Genomic DNA, 14847 nt, shown 5'->3' with positions numbered 1-14847 from the left:
GCAGGGCACAGAGTTGATCAACCAGATCTTTGGTGACATCTTTGGAGGTGAGACTGTGAAGACAATTGTCAACATAGAAGGACTTTTCAATCACCTCTCTCACCTGATCTCCTGGTTGACTGTGGTCCAGCACATGCTTTTGCAGAGCGAACGTGGCACAACAGGGACTGCAAGTAGTCCCAAAGGGAAGGACCTGCCACTGGTACACATCTGGTGCTTGTTCTAAAGTTATGTCCCTCCACAGGAACCGGAGTAAAGGTTCGTCATCAGGGAGCAGCCTCACCTGATGAAACATCCCACGAATGTCACTGCTTAAAGGGGTCATCGGATGCCCATTTTGCACAAGTTGATATGATTCTTTAGGGTCTTAATGAAAAGTCTCTAATATACTTTGATTAAAAATTCTCAATGGTTTTGTAAAACAACACCCTTTTTACCTTGTCAAAATCAGCTCTGCAAAAATCATCTCATTCTAAGGGGTTGTTCCTTTAAATGCAAATGAGCTCTGCTCACCCCGCCCCTCTCTACTTTCTGTGGAAAAGACGGTGTTGTTTACATTTAGCCGCTAAACTTCCTAACTATCATGTTATAAGGAAAGGCGATCGCAAAGATTCATAAAAAACCCCTTATACTCACTTCTGCTGTAAGTGAAGGTGGCTCATGAATGATTCACGCGAACATAGACGGATATATGTAGATTGGGAAGTGCATTCCCTTCACAAACAAACGTAATCTACTGCATCTTCAGCGGCTCAGATGTCAGGAGTAAATGACGACCACTATGTTCATTATTACATCCAGCAACACAACACCTCAATCGCTCAATCGGAGATATTCTTGTCTAACTTACATCCCTGCTCCGGCATCGAAACAAAGAGGGCGGACTGTGACGGCTGATTCAAGGTAAATTGCTCATGTCAATCAACTATCGCGGGAGCGGCCTCTGTCGGTGTGACGCCACAACGACAGGCATCTGAGAATGGCTCGATTTGAAAAAGGGGATATTATTTTTACTGATTAATTAAAAACTGCTGCATGGATTTTTATCATTATAGGGTAGATTTGTACATACACTGCCAACACACATTAATGTTCAAACAGCATGAAAAAGTGAACTTAGCATCCGATGACCCCTTTAAGGCTGTGGAATGTTCACGGAAGCACAGTAACACTGCCAACAGGGTGGAACTTAAGGTGGGACCTGGAAGAAGCAGCTCGTTCAAGTTTTGGCCCTCATACTGGAATGAGCAGTTGTAAACGACCCAATTCTTGCCGTTGTGTGTGACCATATGGTGAGGGATATACCATGATTCCTGTGATCTCTCTGCTTCGCATGGTTGCAGTTTCTCCATATAGCCAGCCTTTCAGTCTCAATTTTCTAAGCACAGGCCTGATCAGGGTTCTTCACCAGGTTTCACTCAATGCTTCTTAGCTGCGGCAGAACAGCTTCTTTTGGCATGTGCAAAATTGGCATGTGTTGTATGCGAAGGAGCTGTGTCGCATAACGCATGACACCTTCCACATTAACTCTCACCGTTTTCTCTTGTAAGAGGTTGATGGCCTCTTGAGCAAGTTTAGACCGCGTCACTACTTTCTCACTGCGGTACTATGGAACAAAAATAATGCCAAAAGTATTTGAAATAAAAAGCTTGTTGAATTACACAACTGGGAAAAAAAATGCATTGCAATTAACAGTGCTTACATTTTAATGCATTGTATTTTCAGGGGTTGCATTTTTGTGCGCTGCATTTTAACATGGTTGTATATTTAAGTAGTGAATATTTCAAATCGGAAACATTTCACCAACTTTTTCATTGTTAAAAATTCAATAATTAATATTCACCTCACAAAGTCCATTTCCAAAATATTCAGTTTGTTTAATAATTCCAACAATAACATTCGTCAGACAATTTTCGGTTAATTTTATTTCACTTTACAAATTCGTTTCCGAAAATTCAGTGGTTCAAATTCGACAGCTCTTAGCAGCGCACATCCGGGAACTGCAGGAAAAGCAGTAGAGTACCGGTAGAAGATCGCCATCTGCTGTTAGACGTCCTCACCAGCGGGTGGTGATAGCGGCTGTAAACGGCTTCATCAACAGGCCTGTGCAAAGCGGATATGTGCCAAGATGGACCAAGCGGTGAGTATTAAATACCAATTAAGACATAAAACCGAACTTTACTTCTTCAATTGCCTATAGTAATATGTCATTTCTTTTTACCTCGTGTAAACATGATCTTCTTTCACTGTAACGTTAAAGGTGATATAACGCAATAAATGTAACACATCACATCCAGTTTTCCTGTAGTTGGCAGTTATGTTACGTTTTAGAGAAACCAACGTAATTCGCAGAGAACGACTTGTCTTTGCTATTGACTTTTATTTGCAACAAAAATGTGCACTACAAAAATGTTTTGTTGTGTTATATATATATATATATATATATATATATATATATATATTTTTTTTTTTTTTTTTTTTTTTTTTCCCAGAAAACAAAACAATAGACTACTTGTTGCTTGTCTACTAAAAACTTCTCGATTTAAGAATCTTATGCTACAGTATTTGGACTGGAAACACAACAAAACATTTTTGTAGTGCACATTTAGCAGATGGCGATCTTCTACCGGTACTCTACTGCTTTTCCTGCAGTTCCCGGATGTGCGCTGCTAAGAGCTGTCGAATTTGAACCACTGAATTTTCGGAAACGAATTTGTAAAGTGAAATAAAATTAACCGAAAATTGTCTGACGAATGTTATTGTTGGAATTATTAAACAAACTGAATATTTTGGAAATGGACTTTGTGAGGTGAATATTAATTATTGAATTTTTAACAATGAAAAAGTTGGTGAAATGTTTCCGATTGAAATATTCACTACTTCCCACTGAGCAAAAGTACGTCCAAACGACGTCATTTCAACGTCTTTGTCGGACGTTGAAATGACGTCCCCTGAAGAGCCAGAATGAAAGTTTTTACAACGTCTTTTCATGACGTCTTCTGGACGTCCAATAGTGACGTTCACAGGACGTCTCTAGAAGGTTAAAATTTAGTTCAGATCTGGTCATTATGGACGTATTTTCAACGTCTTAGAAGGTCAACTGCAGTCTCATTTAGATGTCATTTATACTGTTTCTGGACATAATATATACACTCTTAGGCTGCATTCAAGTAAAAATCATGTTTATTTTATTATAATTTTTTATTTGTACTTGTAAATAAACTTACAGACACAGTGTACAAAAACCATGAAAACATTTAAATTTTAACTTAAAATAAATATTAATTGTAATGGATGAGTAAAAGTACGTCCAAACGACGTCATTTCAACGTCTTTGTCAGACGTTGAAATGACGTCCCCTGAAGAGCCAGAATGAAAGTTTTTACAACGTCTTTTTATGACGTCTTCTGGACGTCCAATATTGACATTCACAGGACACCTCTAGAAGGTTAAAATTTAGTTTAGATCTGGTCACTGTGGACGTATTTTCAGTGGATAACAACTGTAACAAATAACATACAAACATACATTACATACATTATGTTCACCTGTTGGAGCTGAACTGAGGGGGAAAAAAACGTCTAATTCTGACACAAGAGAAGTTTAAAACCTTCTGTACATACTAAAAAAACAGTTTAGCAGTTTCAGTATCATATTAAATAAGTTTGTGATAGGCTTAATTTAAAATAAATATTGCTTGTAATGAATGGCTCGTTTTGTCGATGCCCATGTTAATGAATCAGAGGGTAAATGTGAACGCAGAAAGAACAACACAAACAATCTTTTCAACCACATTATAATCATTATTGCTGTGTAACAGACATTTAAGTAACAGAAGTACTGGGATTAAAGTTTATAGTTAGGGTATAAACACTTATTTTCTACAGTAGCGATCAAAACGAAACTATCTTGTATGTATAGTAACGCTTAACCTCTTCCGCCAGGAGGTGGCGACAATTGCCCATTTAAAAAAAGTATGTCATTGAATCATTCATTCAGGAAATTTCAATAGTCAAACAAGTCTTAATGAAGTGAGACACTGACTCCCTTCATTAAATGTTTTTATTATTATTATTTTGTTTAAATGAATATGTTTTTAAAAGTCTTAAGCAGTGAATAGTTTGTCAGAACCACTAGTAAATTGTTATTTTGTTTAGTTTTCCAATCTTTTTTCTCTAGAATCGTGATCTCCAATTTATTAAAAACAAGTGGGATTTGCAATTTATCCAGAATCGTGAAGCTCTTGTTTAAATGTTGTTTATTACTGCATATTATTCCATTAAAATGGAAGTTTAATTTCATAAAGTTCAAAATACACCTAAATGTTTTTTGCATTTTGTCTTTTTCAGTTGAATAAAAGACTATTTTCCCTATATTTTAATCATTGAGGATTTCTTAAGAAAAGTTTAAAATTCTCGTCTCGTTCTCGTGAACCCAGTCTCATGTCGTCTGGGATAAGTGGGATAAGTGTCTCATCACACCTAATAATATATATATATATATATATATATATATATATATATATATATACATACATATATGTATGTGTATATATGTTCTGAATGGCAATTAATTTAAATTATTTGGAAAAGTAAATTACATGTTTACATTGTTTATAATGTTTGTTAAGTTTATTAACATTTGTTTTATTTATTATTTTAAAATGTGCCTTATACACCAATGCAACTTATGCATGTTTTTTTCCTGACCTGGTGTAAAGTCTGGAAAATATGGTAAATTAGGCCTATATTGTGCTGTATTATTACACAGTTCATATAAAATAGGGACAATTTGCACCAATAAAACAATTATATTATGTTCATTATACTCCTATCCACATTAACTTTAGCCTTAAACACTGTTATATTTATGAGGGGGTCCTTGGAAAATCTTCTTCCCTGCAAGAGGTCCCTGGCTCCAAAAACCCATGTGCTAGTGCACAGGCCTCCATATACAGCAGAGAGTCTGGTGTGGGAGGTGGAACTTCTGTCCAGGTTGACAAAACATCTCATCTCGTCTTCATGAACTGCCCTGAAAACAACATTGAAATATAAACGATTATTATTATTATAACTACAAATATAGCTTCACAATGCTCATTATGACCTCTTTGGTAAACATATGATCAGAAAAAACTGCCAGACTAATATATTTAGTCTTTAGTGAATTTACTGAAAATTCAGTAAAAAAACTTTAGAAGTCTATTTTACTACAAGAACACACACTTAACACAAGATAAAGTTTTGAAAATCTTACATTATTGTGAAGTTACGTGTTTTAGTGACTAATTTAGACAATTAAAAGGGATCAACATAAATTTACCTCAGACTGTAACTTCACTGACCACTTTACTCGCAAATTAACCAACAGGGAGATACAAAAATTACAAAAAGTTGAATTTGAAATCGTCATAACACAGAACAAAATACATCTAAAGTGAAATTTAACATTAGATTGACAAAACGACGAATAAAGGTACATTTATATAGCTTACCTTCGGCTTAGCACCCGTCCGTGTCTCAGATGACCGTTAGAGACCGTTACTGTTTAAATTTCCAAATAGCTGCGTTGCGTTGTGAAGGCTGTTCGTTGGTCAAGTTGGGTCCCATCCTCTGTAGGCTTTATAAAGTGTCCTTAACGTAAAGTTAAATAAATTACACGACGGATCTATCGTGGTGGTTATATCTTAAGTCTTTGGTAATACACAATATCAATATCTTCCGTCTTCGCGGCTGCTTGCGCCATCACGTTTACGTCACTACGTTAATGCCCCTCACGCAAGCGCACGTTTAAATATAGATCTATTTATTAAATTAAATTTAAATGTATTTATTAAATATATTATTATTATTAAAATATATAATAAATAATAATATTGTGTTAATATTCTGTATTATTATTCAATATTTAAATATATTTATCTATTATATTTAAATCTCTTTACATCTATTTAACTTAAACTTTAACTTAACTTAATCACACACACATAGATGTAAGCGGCAGTTTCTGTCAATGTCCTAGTGAAAAATACTACACATAAAAAAAAAATAATAATAATAATATTAATAATATTAATAAAATAATTAAATGGCCGCATTATGTTACTGACATGATGTTTTTATACAAATATTACACTGTTTTAACACGTAAATGTTTTATAAAAATGATATTTACATTTTTTTTTAAGTCAGAACTTTGTCATGTTTAATTGTATAAAAAGTTCTTAAGTCGATTTCCTGAACCTGTTCTGCACGTTATACAGACGTCCAGGAAAACCCCTTAATAGACGTTCAAATTTTGAACTGCATATCTACGTCCAAGGGACGTCGTAGTCCGACGTCCAGATACTGTACTGGATTTGCACGTCGTGTAGAAGTACAAATATGGTCCTGGACCGACCGACGCAATATAGACGTGATCTGCACGTCGGGTGGACGTCTCATGTTTGTTGGGTTAAATATAGAACCATGTTAAAATGCAGCGCACAAAAATGCAACCCCTGAAAATACAATGCATTAAAATGTAAGCACTGTTAATTGCAATGCATTTTTTTCCCAGTTGTGTAATTCAACAAGCTTTTTATTTCAAATACTTTTGGCATTATTTTTGTTCCATATGGTACGGAATTACATCCATCTGCCATAGCTTTACCAGATGGGCAAACAGATCAGCATTGGGAAATATGGCAGTGAAGAGGCATTGGTGAGTGCTGAGCCCACGCTTGATCTAGTGTATAGGGCCTTGTATAGTTCAGCCTAGTCGAGTTCGAAGTGTAGTAGGTCCACCTGGAGGGCCTAGGCGAACAGGCTCAATTGGGGTAACAAGGTGTGGACAATCTGAGCAAATTAGCAGTACAGGCTGTACTCTCTCTATTTGCTGCAAGGGCAATCCAGCTAAATGTTTGTACATCTTCTGGAGGGATGCAACGGGGTGAGTTTGCTCAGCGAGACCAGGCCTTTCGGCCGTGAAGGCACCTTGAATGGGGAATTTCTTGTGTCGGTTAGTGACAGGAGACACAGTGAATGAGACTGCCGCCCCATGAAGAACCTGTTGGTCCTGCCTCACCGTCCGCAGTATAAGGTCCTCAGGCTGCCCCTTCAGATTTAACTGCTGTGCTGCTGTGTGAAGCAGTATGGTCCTCTCCAACCCATCGTCCAACAGAGCATATGCCTCAATAGATTTGTCTCCGTTGGTGATGATGACTTTGCTCACCTTTAGGAGAACCCGCATTGCGGCTGTAGACTGGGCGATCCACATACAGGATGTCCTTGGTGGTGTTAACCAGACAGGAGTTCTCCCTAGTGTCTGTTTCAGTTTCGTCAGCTACAGTCCGTTCATTTACATCATGCAGTATAAGGAGGTGCTTCCTATGGTACATCTTACACAGGGATTCCAGGTTGCATTTTGAGGCATGATGACTCCGTCCGCAGCACCAGCATTGATTGTTCTTACGGATCCAACATTCCTTCTGTTCCTTTGTGAGCTCTTTGAAATTAGCACACCCATTCAGGAAATGATTGGAATTGTCACAGTAGGGATAATATGCACGCAATCTCCCTTTGAATCTGGCAGATTTAGTTGTTACCTCTGGAGCGGGTGCTTGGATTTCACACCCAGTGATGGGTTTCTCTGTTCCTAGCAAGATGGAGGTTGGTTTCTTTAAAGCCCTTGTGTCACGGCGGTCCTGCCTTCTCCTACTGCTGGGTTCTGGTGGGAGACCTGTCATCCTGGAGCCATCATCTTGTACTTGGAGCTTGTACTCCAGCCAGTTAGAGAAATCAAGAAGAGTTGGTATGGTTACCCTCAGTGGGTGAATGTATCTCTTGAAGCTAGTTCTCAGCTCATGAGGGAGTTTACTCTGAAGTCAGGACACATGCGACCCACAGTCTAGTTCAACAGTTCCTTCAGGTCCCAGCTGTTCCAGCATGCACACTAGGGAACGCACACGTAGCGCAAACAGCTTAAAAGCCTTCACTTCTCCAGTTCTGATGTTTGGGCCATCCATAACTTCAGCAATGTTCTGCAGGACCTTGGCGTAGCTTCAGGCTGACCATTAGGTATTGATGAAATGGTGCAGTCCCTCACCTGCTCTGTTATCTGCCTGATCTGCGCAGAGGGGTACTGGTGGAAGTCTCTGCTTTGTGTGGTGGGCGCTGGCTACGGCATGTTTCTGGCTCATGGAATTGAGGAGCTGGTACGGGAGGCACTGATTTGCATGGGGTGGCCACGGTGGTAGCTAACTTCTGGATCTCTTGTTTCATGACGGCATTCTCTGCTTTAAGACCTTGCGACGCGCTTAAAATCTCTGGCAGTTGTCGAATGCAGCTGCGAAGCTCATCATTCTCCCTCTGTAAGTCTCCCCTTGTATCTCGCCATTCATCCAGTAGCACCAGTTCACTGGTGGGTGAACGCTGACTTATGGGTGTAGAGACACGAGACTCATGCTCTGAAGACAGTGGAGGATCTTCAGCCTTAGCTTCATCATCACTGGAACATGCAGGTTGCTGGGATCTCCTTTCAGATCCAGGCCTTTGCACTTCAAAGTCTGCTAGGTATGCAGGTGGCTTTACATGTCGTCTGGGGCGTACAACTGGAGGCTCTGGCTCTGGATGGGATGTCATTTCTCTGCAGTAATTCGAGCTCCGGCTCGAAGGACCACTTGTAATTGAGGTTTCAAATTTTAATACTGATTCGGGTAGATTCAAACCCCTGCAGACAGTCGGTCAGAACTGTATAATGACATCTAACTTGATGAATTCACCCCAGATTCTAGAATCTCAGTAAAGCATTTACTGATGGTAAAAACTGTGGTTCTAGAACAGAATACAAGAATAATCTTACATGAGTAAATTATTAAATAACATGTACAAACAATTATCATGCAATAACAATCCTTTCGAGTATAAATTAAAATACAAATTAAGGCAACACTTCTACTATGCATCTCTATTTTCCGCGGCGACTCTTATAGCGGGAATCACAGCTGTGTCAAGCACAAATGTACGGTGGCCGAGAGAGCTTAACACGCTGAAACTTAAGAAAACACATGCAAACAGAAAAAAACAACAACAACAAATTAAGAAAACATCTTCATCAGTTTGACAATACAGGCGCTGTAAATCCTCGCAACGCAAACACAAATACGGAAACGCGCTGCAAATTCTCACAACACAACCAAACACAGAAACTCGCTGCAAATAGCACGGACCACAACGGAAATGTTTCAGGGGGACCTCAAAAAGTGACGAAACCAGCTGGGACTTTAATTTTGACCTGATTTTAACCATTAATAAAGCATTGCAGTTCTTTTTTCGTGAACTTTGAACCTTATATTTATTTGCATATATTTATTTATTTATATATTTATTTGCAATTAAGTTAATAACGTTTCACAGTTAAGTGTGTAATTCGTCAGATTAGTCTAATAATATCCAAAACAACAATGAATCGTATGATCAGGATGTTAAACAAAACATGTTACATAAATAAGTTTGCCCACTGGCAGATGAGCCAGCAGCAGAATTTTTTTATATGTATATGTTCTATATTCATAAATTTATGTAACATAATTTATGTAACATATTCTACATTAAAATACATTTAGAATTAACAATGACTGCTGTACAAAGAGTAATAAACAAACAAACAAAAAAAAAACATTAGGGTACCTAATGCAGAGAATAGGCTTTTGGCTAGTGATGGGAAGTTCGGATCATTTTACCGACTCGGTCCTTTGAGTCTCGTTCAGCAAAATGAACGAATCTTTTTTTCGAGTCATTTCGTTCATTTTGTTCATTTTAGCAAAATATAATTAAAATGTTACGTTTTACTTCCCTAACACATCTACTGCTTACACAAACATTGATCACACTACAAACAAAACAAAACTATAATGCTATAAGAAACAGAAAATATTAATTCATTGTTTACCTGGGTCTTTAGTCTATGATTCGCTCACCTCACCTCTTATCTGACAAGTTTTCGGGTTTGAGTCGTTCGTTCATCACCTGACAGCCCAATTAGCTAACCAACACAGCCTGAGCCGGAAAGAGAATTGATTAGTTCATTTCTCGAGTCCTCGGGTTTGAGTCGTTCGTTCATCACGTGACAGCCCCATAAGGTGAACGAACGACTCTAAAACAGGTGAACTAATTCCAGTACAGAACCTAATAGGATGTTGCGCATGCGCGACTGAACGAATCACTCCCCCGAGACGACTCGTTCGTCCCGAGTCACATTAAAGGTTCGTTCAAAATGAACGAATCGTTCAAGAACGACCCATCACTACTTTTGGCCATAGTCGGTGTTCTGCAACACCGGTGACGTCACTTGCCCACCGCGGCACCAACCACCACCGTCGTTTTATTTTTATTTTTTTTATATAGAAATAAATTATAATTTAGTTCAGCTGGAGAACAGAACAGATTTTATTTATCAGCCAGCAGAGTGACGAGCTGACCGACAAGTATGGGATGATATTAGACTCAAAACGATTAATAGATGCACGCACAATTATCCATGTACTGGATCAATTTTATGCATGTATCTTACAATCCACAAACAAATGCATTTCAATTTGAGTCTGTGGAATTCGGGATTAAATGATTGTGCAGCGATTTGTACAAATAAAGACATGTTTGCACATAAAAATGTTCTGTTCTGCATTAATGTATTATAAATTTCTCATGCAAAAAGGAATCCGTGCATTTGTGGATCAGGTGACACGCGTGCATTTATTGAGGTCTTGCTCGAGTCAATCTTGTTCAGTTCATTTGGATTTTGAGACTTCATTTTCGCAGTTTACAGCATTTCACGACGCACACACACACAACTACCAATGAACAAGGCCCAGTGCAATTCATTAACGTGTACGCGATTCGAAATTTGCGTCACTACACTAATGTGAAAAATGTTATAATTTGCATTAAAGGATCACAGTTTGTGCATGTGGCGATTAAAATCATTTGTGGATCAGACGACATGCATGCATTCATTCACATCTCTTCTGAATCGATTCTATTTGATTCATTTGAATTTTGAGACTTTCGTTCCGCCCTTTTAGTCTTGCCCAATCCACACACACACAGCTCACGATCCACACGCAGCTGAGCCTAAGAAAATCGGCGACCACTAGATGGCACTATAGCCACAGTCACACGTGCGCATTCCATTGTGTCCGCTTTAATGAATGCCCCCCCACACACACAAACCCCGCCTATGATTTTCATGATATTTTACTTTGTTTTCAAAACCCCTCTTTTTCTGCTGAACAGGTTTATACTATAAATCTCTTAATTATCTTAGCAAAGATTTATATTCACAAGTCAAAAGTAAGTCAGAAGAAACCATTATATATTACATTTTGTAACACTGATCTTAAAATTTACCTTGAAACCCTCTCTAATATGAGATCTCAAAATAAGCTCATAAAAACAAAACAAATTAAAAAAAAAAGCCTTTCAAATTTATGTAACTGCCCTGGAATTTACTTTTTTTTTGTTTTTAGTTTTTCTTTTGGTATGTTTGTGTTCATTTTGTGTGTTTTCTCTTTCTGCTGTTATTTATTTATTTATTTATTTTTGCAGTTGAATTTGAATTTTGATATGTGCAATGTTGCCTTGTTTTTTGTTTGATGATGAAACTGAATTAAAAAAAAAAATAATTATAATAATCAGGTCCCAGCTGGGTTCGTCACTTTTTGAGGTCCCCCTGAAACATTTCCATTGTGGTGCGTGCTATTTGCAGAGCATTTGTGTGTTTGCAGCGTGTTTCTGTGTTTGGTTGTGTTGTGGGAATTTGCAGCGCGTTTCCGTATTCATGTTTGCATTGGGAGGATTTGCAGCGCCTGTGTTGTCAAACTGATGAAGATGTTTTCTTAATTTGTTGTCATGAGCTCTCTCGGCCACCGTACAAATGGCTTAAGAAATGTTATATTAAATAATCGAGCAAATACAAGTAAATTGACTACCCCAAACTTTAGTAAATCACACTGTAGGATTTATTTAAATACTCTCCTTCTGTAAATGTTGGGTCTGAAAGGGAAACTCCTACAAATGCATATGGAATAAGGTCAGCTGCTAAAATACCTGTCAACACTTTTTCATTGCTAAATTGCCACTGTGTGCACCTTAGTAAAGCTTGACAGTGGTTTAATGCCAAAACTGGATTTGTACTGTAAATCTGGCCCAGGTGAACTTGGGCTGTACATTAAAATGTCCTAAATACTTCTCTTAATCTGATGTTCATAGAAAAAGAAAAAACTGCATAAAGGAGAATCTTCCAAAACTCAGCCATGTGCCTGTGAAGAGATACTATTCAGGGGATCAGCTAATTCTTTCCAGTGGTGGAAACACTGGCCGCTGGTACAGTTTGTAAAGTTTTGTATACTTAGTACTACTTTTTTTGGCCCAGTATTTGTGGTGTACAAGATTATAGATTCCTGTTTATTCTTGGTAAATACTAACCTACATATTTCCTACATATAGTTCCTACATATTTTAGTGCAAATGTATCATCACATGTTATTGTGTTTCTGTTTGTTCATCATGTTTAAATGTTATATGTCATATGTCCCTGTAATAAGTATTTTTAATAATAGTTAAGTAGGTATATTTTATTTTTACAGCTGTGAAATCCTCAAATTGTCTAGATCCAATCTGAAGAATAAGTTTCAGTGTCTGTATGAAGGAATAACAAAGCAGGGAAATCCAACACTCCTGAATGAGATCTACACAGAGCTCTACATCACAGAGAGTGAGAGTGGAGAGATCAGTAATGAGCATGAGGTGAGACAGATTGAGACACAATCCAGGAGAGCAGCAACAGAGGACACACCGATCAAATGCAGTGACATCTTTACACCTTCACCTGGACAAGACAAACCCATCAGAACTGTGCTGACAAAGGGAGTCGCTGGCATTGGAAAAACAGTCTCTGTGCAGAAGTTCATCCTGGACTGGGCTGAAGGGAAAGAGAATCAGGACGTCCAGCTCATATTTCCACTTCCTTTCAGAGAGCTCAATCTGATGAAGGACAAAACACTCAGTCTTGTAGATCTTCTTCATGTCTTTTTTCCAGAAACAAAAAAAATTGAAATGGATTATGACAAATATAAAGTGTTGTTCATTTTTGATGGTCTGGATGAGTGTCGTCTTCCATTACATTTTAAAAGGAATAAGACTCTGTGGGATGCAAACAAAAAGAAATCAGTGGACGTGCTGCTGACGAACCTCATTGTGGGGAATCTGCTTCCCTCTGCTCTCATCTGGATCACCTCCAGACCAGCAGCAGCTGATCTCATCCCCTCTGAGTGTGTCCATCGAGTGACAGAGGTACGAGGCTTCAATGATCCACAGAAGGAGGAATACTTCAGGAAGAGAATCAGTGGTCAGCGTCTGGCTAATAGAATCATCTCACACCTGAAGTCATCAAGGAGCCTCTACATCATGTGCCACATCCCAGTGTTCTGCTGGATCTCAGCCACTGTTCTAGAGAAGATGTTGATTCAAGCAGAGAGTGGAGAGATTCCCAAGACTCTCACTCAAATGTACACACACTTCCTGATCCTTCAGACCAACATCAAACATGAGAAGGACTATGAGAAGAACGTGACAGATGAAGACATAATCCTCAAACTGGGGAAACTGGCTTTTCAGCAGCTTGTGAAAGGTAACCTGATCTTCTATGAGGAAGATCTGAGAGAGTGTGGCATTGATGTGACAGAAGCATCAGTGTACTCAGGATTGTGCACTCAGATCTTCAGAGAGGAGTTTGGCTTGTATCAGGGAAAAGTCTTCAGCTTTGTTCATCTGAGCATTCAGGAACATCTAGCAGCTCTATATGTGCACCTCTCCTTCACCAACTACAGCTCAAGGGTTTTCTCTAGTGTGTTCTCTGACCTCTCAATGTTTTTCATATATACTTTATCTGAGCTGCATCAGAGAGCTGTGAATGAGGCTCTACAGAGTAAAAATGGACATCTGGATCTTTTCCTGCGGTTTCTTCTGGGTTTGTCAGTGGAGTCTCATCAGATTCTCCTACAAGAACTAATGAAACAGAGAAGAAGCAGCTCTGACAGCAATAAAGAAACAGTTGATTACATCAAGATGAAGATCAGAACCATTGACTCTCCCGAGAAATCCATCAATCTGTTCCACTGTCTGAATGAACTGGGTGATCATTCACTAGTGGAGGAAATACAACAGTACCTGACATCTGGACAAATAAGTAACGCCCAACTCTCTTCATCTCAGTGGTTGGCTTTAGTTTTTGTGTTGTTGACATCAGAAAAGCTGGATGAGTTTAGGCTGAATCCATTTGTTGGAACAAAAAATAAAGCTGATCATGTTCTTCAGAAGTTGTTGCCTGTGATTAAAGAATCTAGAAGAGCTGAGTAAGTATCACTACAGACAATCGGTAGACTGTTGAATATGAAAATAATGAATATGAAGTATGATATCTCATCAAGCTGCACTCCTGCAGATGTCATACTGTTCTTTATTTTAGTATCCAGTGAAACTCTATTCAAAGCCATGTATCTAATTTGTATTTGCATGAGTACAAATATGTAAATAATATGTAAATTAAGAGAAATACATAATACAGAACATAAATAAAAATTCATACATTTAAAAAAACTTAATTTAACTTGCTGTGATCAAAAACACATATAAATACTTGCAATGTTTATCGAAAACACCACTTCTAATTGGTGACGTATGCAGGACTTCTTCAGTCATTTAGTGTACTTAAACCCCACTCCTGCAAAATTCCATTCATCTGCCTCAACTTTTGATTGCAACACTTTCATATCAAAATCCAATCAACAACTAATATATTTCAACATCC

General features: G+C 38.1%; 1 pseudogene; it reads left to right on the top strand.

Annotated features, from left to right (window-relative positions):
* The window catches only part of LOC127177017 (NACHT, LRR and PYD domains-containing protein 12-like), a 54511-nt pseudogene that overhangs the window by 23316 nt on the left and 16348 nt on the right, over nucleotides 1-14847 (top strand).

This window comes from Labeo rohita, chromosome 15 (genome assembly GCF_022985175.1).
Source record: "Labeo rohita strain BAU-BD-2019 chromosome 15, IGBB_LRoh.1.0, whole genome shotgun sequence".
Lineage (NCBI taxonomy): Eukaryota > Metazoa > Chordata > Actinopteri > Cypriniformes > Cyprinidae > Labeo > Labeo rohita.
Note: the sequence above shows the minus strand (reverse complement) of the source record. Positions and strands in the feature narration are given on the sequence as shown.